This window comes from Callithrix jacchus, chromosome 6 (genome assembly GCF_049354715.1).
Source record: "Callithrix jacchus isolate 240 chromosome 6, calJac240_pri, whole genome shotgun sequence".
Classification (NCBI taxonomy): Eukaryota; Metazoa; Chordata; class Mammalia; order Primates; family Cebidae; genus Callithrix; species Callithrix jacchus.
The window spans coordinates 24,369,023-24,376,059 of NC_133507.1; the positions used below are offsets into that span (position 1 = coordinate 24,369,023).

At 42.3% G+C, this 7,037-nt stretch overlaps 1 pseudogene; it reads left to right on the top strand.

Moving 5' to 3' along the window:
- The first annotated feature begins 2,661 nt into the window (after positions 1–2,661).
- LOC118154983 (U7 small nuclear RNA) lies at positions 2,662–2,735 on the top strand (annotated as a pseudogene).
- Positions 2,736–7,037: the final 4,302 nt, after the last annotated feature.

The following is a 7,037-nucleotide window of genomic DNA, read 5'->3' on the forward strand; positions in this document are numbered from 1 at the left end:
AGCCACAAGCACAAGGAAGGAGAACCCTGTCTCCTGGCCTCAGGAGACCCTGAATAGGTCTCAATATCTGTCAGTATAGCTGAGTCCTTTTAGTTCCCTTTCCTTTTCCTTCTCCCAGTCAACTGTCATCCCTAAATTCTTCTCTGTTCCATGTTTCTCCACATCCATTTAATCACCAAACTCTTAGATTTGATTCCTAATTAATCTTTCCTTTCTCCTTTCACCGCAGCTGCCATAGTCAAGATCTGTTCATTTTTGGCTTAGGTTACTGTTCTTCTCAGCTCTTTGCTGCCTATTTGATCCCCCCTCACCTCATTCTCTGCATATCTACCAAACTAAGCTACTAAAATGGCCAAGCTGAGCATGTTACACCTCTGCTTAAAAGTTTCCATAGCCTGTAATCCCAGGACTTTGGGAGGCTGAGGCGGGTGGATCACAAGGTCAGGAGTTCAAGACCTGTCTGGCCAGCATTGTGAAACCCATCACTACTAAAAATACAAAAATTAGCCAGGCGTGGTGGTGAGCACCTGTAGTGCCAGCTACTCAGGAGGCTGAGGCAGGAGAATCCCTTGAGCTCGGGAGGTGGAGCTTGCAGTGAGCTGAGATCACACCACTGTACTCCAGCCTGGGCAAGAGAGTAAAACTCTGTCTCAAAAAAAAAAAAAAAAAAAAATTAGCTGGGGGTGGTGGCAAGTGTCTGTAATCCCAGCTACTCAGGAGGCTGAGACAGTAGAGTCACTTAAATCTGGGAGTCAGAGGTTGTAGTGAGCCGAGATGGTGCTATTGCTCTCTAGCCTGGGCAATATGAGCAAAACTCTATCTTAAAAAAAAAAAAAAAAGTTTAGGTGGCTCATGCCTGTAATCCCAGCACTTTGGGAGGCTGAGGTGGATGGATCATGAGGTCAGGAGTTTGAGACCAGCCTGACCAATATGGTGTACTCCCATCTCCACAAAAATACAAAAATTAGCTGGGCATGGTGGTACATGCCTATAGTCCCAGATACTCGGGAGGCTGAGGCAGAATTGCTTGAATCCGGGGGGTGGAGGCTGCAGTAAGCTTACATCATGCCACTGCACTCCAGCCTGGGGAACAGAGAGAGACTCCGTTTCAAAAAAAAAAAAAAGTTTTACTAACCCTCCTCCCTCAGCCAGGTGGTGGGGAGTTCCTAGATTGTGCTGTGGGTTATAATGTCTGGGCCATTCTACATGCTGAACTGCCTTCCTTCTGAAAGGCACTCTCTACCCTGGTCCTTCAGGGTTCACAGTCTCTATCTAACTAGCCTGCCTCTATGGCCAAATTAATCACTCTCTCCTGATGAGGTTCAGGACACATTACCCTAAAAGATAACATCTTGGCATTTGAGAAAATAGCAGAATCAGGAAGGTCACTCTCACTTCCCTCTTTTCCTTCTCTGGAGTGAGTCATAAAACCCTCACCTCAGAAGTACCCTTCCTATGTGCAGAGGAAAGGGACATTAGGAACATGCTAATCCACAAAGAGACACCAAGAAGAATCTGAACAGACAGGCCTTGCTGAGTTCCCCTGTTTCTTTCCATTAGATCACATCCTCTTTGTCCAATCCTACTTCCTCATGACTATCCCCCAGCTGGAGCTGGTCCTGGACGGATCAAGTGCACACTTGATCTCAGCCAAATCGCAGAGAAGCCATGGACCGACCAAGTATAAAGAGGATTCAAACAATGTGCACACCCCCAGCACCTGGCCATTTCCCTTTTAGACATTGGTGCCCTGGAGAAACTCCTGAGCATGTGCAAAGGAAAGCAGTACAAGGATGTTCACTACAACGTGGTTTATGGTAGTGAAACAACTCGATGCCCCATTGGTGGGGGGAATTTAAAATAAACTGTGGTATGGTCAATTTTACTCTAACAGTGAAAATGAATGACCAAGTGTATTAATATCAGTGGATTTCAAAAACTTAATGTTAAGTGAAAAACATGTAAGGATATTATTTACATAACCTTTAAATTTTTATAAAATAACTACATACTGTGTATAGGTAAAGTATATAAATATAGGCTGATTATGCCCCAATTTCAGGAGAGTGATTGCTTCTAGAGATGGAGAGAGAGGACCAGGACTGCAGCGGGGATTTCAATTTTTTTTTTTTTTTTTTTTTTTAAAGAGAAGCATCTTCTTTGCCTATCCCCTGCCCTCACCTCAATTTTTGTCAGTTACTATTCTTACAGGGTAAAGGTATACAATTTACATTTTATTTTGTAACTCTAAGAAAGTTTTCTATGTTTAGCCTGTAGTAGTTGTTTTAAAATTTAAAAGTTTTTTTTTGTTTGTTTGTTTGAGACGGAGTCTCGCTGTTGTTACCCAGACTGGAGTGCAACGGCACCATCTTGGCTCACTGCAACCTCCGCCTCCCAGGTTCAAGCAATTCTCCTGCCTCAGCCTCCCGAGTAACTGGGACTACAGGAGCGCACCACCATGCCCAGCTAATTTTTGTATTTTTAGTAAAGACGGGGTTTCACCATGTTGACCAGGATGGTCTTGATCTCTTGACCTCATGATCCGCCCTCGTCGGCCTCCCAAAGTGCTGGGATTATAGGCAGAAGCCACCGCGCCTGGCCTAAAAGTTTTTAAATAGCATTTCAGCTTTGTGACTATGTAAATATCATTCACTAAATAACCAATTTTTAAAGCTATTTTAGAATTTGTCTAACAGGTTTTCCGTTTTGTTTTGTTTTTTTACTGGAAATCCCTCATAAAAAAAAGGGAATATTAATAAATGTAAATCCTCATGTCATTCGAACTGTTGGTTCAAGGAAATTCTTTTGGGCATCCGAAGATGATGAATCCTCTTCATCTCTTGCCAGCTTCTTTCACTTCTTTGGGATTTCAATTTCTTGTATCCCATGTTGTCCTTTTTCTTGGACCCTCCTTTAATTTTTGCTGGAAAATATGTTTGAATAATTTTGTCATCCAAAGAATATGAACAGTAAATGTTCTGATTTCTTACAAATTACTGGTACTTGGGCAGGGTTTAGATTGTTCCAAGCTTCCTTGCTAACTATGAAGATGTTATGTTAGTCATTGTCCAGGATCCAACATTGTCTATGTCAGGTGAAAATTCTGCTTCTTGTTCTTTCTAGGAAATCCCCAAGATTTTAGGATTTCCCATTTATATTTGGAGTTGTGAAATTGTGCCAAGATGTGTCTAGATTTTTTTTTTTTTGAGACGGAGTTTCACTCTTTTTACCCAGGCTGGAGTGCAATGGTGCCATCTTGGCTCACCGCAACCTCCACCTCCTGGGTTCAGGCAATTCTCCTGCCTCAGCCTCCTGAGTAGCTAGGATTATAGGCACGCGCCACCACACCCAGCTAATTTTTTGTATTTTTAGTAGAGACGGGTTTCACCATGTTGACCAGGATGGTCTCGATCTCTTGACCTCGTGATCCACCCGCCTTGGCCTCCCAAAGTGCTGGGATTACAGGCTTGAGCCACCGCACCCTGCGGTTTTTCTAATATATTTGCAAACTTTGGTTTTCTGTTTATATAGATAAAGGATTATGTTAACTAGTATGGTAGTTTCCATGAGTATCTTTGCAGAGTTGTGTAAGTCACTATTAGGCCCCTTCCTTGACTGATAAAATCATCTGAGGGTTCTTTGTAAGTAGGTGGGGCCTATCAAAAGAAAGAAACCCTTTTAGAGTGTCTGGATGAGAAGCACAGAGGTTACAGATATTCACAATAGTTGAAGTGGGCTTTATCTTCTACTGAGGGGTAGATCTCTTTAGTATTTCAAACTGGGGTCTGCTTCATTCTCAAGCCCTATAACCCCCTTCAAACGCTCCATGGGCCACCCTGGGCAATATAACGAGATCTCATCTCTACAAAAAATTAAAAATTAGCCGAGTGTGGTTGTGCAAGTCTGTAGTCCAAGACTCTTGAGGCTGAAGTGGGAGGATCACTTGAACTCAGAAAATTGAAACTGCAGTGAGCTATGACCGCACAGTGCACTCCAGTCTGGGTGACAGAGGAAGACCCTGTGTCTAAAAAGCAAAACAACAGCAACAACAACAAACACTCCCTAGGAAGACTGTCCACTTTCTTTAGCAGTTTTCTGGATGAATCTTGAGCATGAAAGCCTTTGCTTCTAGCTATTACATGTTCATGCAGAGAAGAGGGTAAGAGATGACTATCTGAGCTGTTCTCAATGCTTTTCCTGAATGATTGGTTTCCTTCTATGCTTCGCATTTGTTGACTCTGAGCCTGAACCTGTCTCCATTAGGAAGAATTTTGTTGCTTCAGGCTTAATCTTCTATTCTTTCCCCATTGCTGCTTTGTATTTTTCAGTTATCTACTACTGCATAACCACCCCAAAATTTAGTGGCTTAAAACATAAAAAATGTACCATTTCTCATGGTTCTGTGGGTTGACCATGCAGTTGTTTTGCTTTATGTGGTGTCAGAAGCGTCAAAATGACATCCTCCCACAGCTAATTTTTAGTGATAGCTACTGGCTGGGATCTCAACTCAGGTTGACAGACAGGGGCCTCAGTTCTTCTGCATGTTAGCCTTTCCACATGGCTGCTTGAGCCTCCTGACAGCATAATGGCTAGGTTCCAAGAAGGTACATTCTAAAAGGATAAACCTTAATGTACAAGCAGTTCTGTAAGCCTCTGCTTACATTTCTTAATGTCTCATTGACCAAAACAAGTTACATAGCCAAGTTCAAAGTCAAGTGGTAGGAGCAATGTGGTTTATTAGGTGCACCCAAAGTAACAGCACAATCTTCTGTGTATCCTTCACATTTTCTGGTCCACTAGTAGAATGCTTCCCTGTTTCCAAATACTGTTTGTTTTTTTTTCTTTAAAAAATAAAACAGAGCTGGGTTTGGTGGTGCGCACCAGTAGTCCCAGATACTCAGAAGGCTGAGGTGGGAGGACTGCTTGAGCCGAGGAGATCAAGGTCAGCTTGGCAAACATATCAAGACCCTGTCTCTAGAAGGAAAAAAATAAAGTGTGTGCGTGTATGTGTATGTATGAGAGAGACATAGCCAGGAACAGTCTGGATACTAGAGCAACATGGGATTTTGATTTAGTCCTTGTTCTAATTCACCTTTTTCATACAGAATGTCAAATGATCCATGTCCTTGCTTGTGAAATCATTACGTTTTATCCTTGCTTATCAATATATAATATTTCTTTTTTCTTGCCAGCCAGTATAACTTCACACTCCCTCTTGCCTCATTTGTATTCAAATTTTATTATATGAAATAATATTCATAGAGTATTGCTTGAAGGATATTCATCAATTCCCTTTGATCAGAGCTGGCAGATAGATTGATGTTGGCATGGGAGAAGAACCCTGTTAATGGGTACAGTTGGCAAGGATTATGAGGCAATGTCCAGTATCAATGAGAAAAAGTTCAGTGATCATTCGGTGATGTTTGTCCTGGGCTGAAACTAGAAATGATGGTGTGGGTACCAGGAAGGTATTTTCATCCCTGTTACCGGATACTGTAAAAATATATCACTGAAAAGAAGCCAGAACCTCAGAAAGTTGCTTTTTATATGAAATTGTTTTGACCATTTGAGTGTCCTGAGTGGCACTTGCCAATATGCCAGTCACCTGCATTGAGGATGTTCTGAGAGACAATTGTTCAGGATGTGATTCTGTATTTATTTCAGGAATGTTGCTGAGGATAAACTATATGACATGGTGTTCCCTTTAATAGGAGCCAGGGAAGAGTTTTTCTGGGCAATGGATCTGTTTTTATCTTATGGTTACTGTGAATGTTATAACTGATTGTGTTTCCCTCCTTGCTTTGGTTGCTAGGAAACCCAAGACAAAATTGCAGTCCTCCTCTGGCAACTGCACAAGACCTTTGAAAAACATTTGACATGCTAACTTTACCTCTCCCATCATTTTATTTTTGTATCACTCTTTTTCCTTCAGAACTCCTTCCTTCCATCTCGATTTCCTTCCCTCCTTTTCCCCCTGCTTTCTTTCTTCATCTCTCCTTTCCCCTCTTCAGTTAACATTAATTGTACATCTGCTATATGCCTGGCACTGTGTTAGGGCCGGACACACAGCCACTTTTACCCCACCCCACCTCAGATCCATGTTAATAATTGCGGCCCTAGTCACAGCACTCAGGGTTATTGGAAAGACTTAGGGAGATCCATGCACCAAGAGATTCTTCCAGAGATTTTTTTGGGGTGGGCTTCCTCCCTGGTTCCTTCTCCAGAGAGGATCCTAGTGACCTACACACGAAGCACATCATCCTTGCCCAGGTCTCTCTATCATTTATTCTGTCCCTACATACCCCATAGGTCGGTCTGCTTAACTGCCTCTTGCACATTCATTTAGAGCGGGTAGCCTTTGATAAGAACACAAACATAACTTTTATCAAAAAGATTTAAAAAAAAGAGAACAGAAGCATGTGACAAGGGTAAGAGGGTGAACATTCAGGAGCCAGGGGCTAAAGAGTGAAAGCAGGGCTGACTTCTACTTTACTCTTCCTGAAGATCATTAATCTGCCCGTTGTTCCTGCTTCCAATGTGACCAAGCTCCTCAAAGTCCTGCTTTCACTTCCCCTCTGTGGCAGAAACAGGCATGGTAAGGTGGTTAAGTCAGTTATTTTGAATCTGCATTATAAAGCACTGTGTCTTCCTTAGGTAACTGGCATTGTACAAAATGCCAAAATAGCCTCATTGTACAAAAGAGCAAAAATAGCCTCTATGTTTCTATTTTTGCTTCCAGGAGGCTTGGAGTCAAATTTGATGCTTCGTCACAGCTGCCATATTAGCCTTCATGGCTTTCAAGATCCATGCTCCTTAAAAAGCAGAAAGCAAAAATAAAAAACATCTTTATTGTCTGAATGCCTTTTTTCCTTGTTTTTTGAAATAAAGTCTTGCTCTGTCACCCAGTCTGGTGTGCAGTGGTGCAATCTTGGCTCACTGCAACCTGTGCTTCCAGGGTTCAAGCAATTCTTGTGCCTCAGCCTCCCAAGTAGCTGGGATTACAGGTGTGCACCACCACACCCAGCTAATTTTTGTAT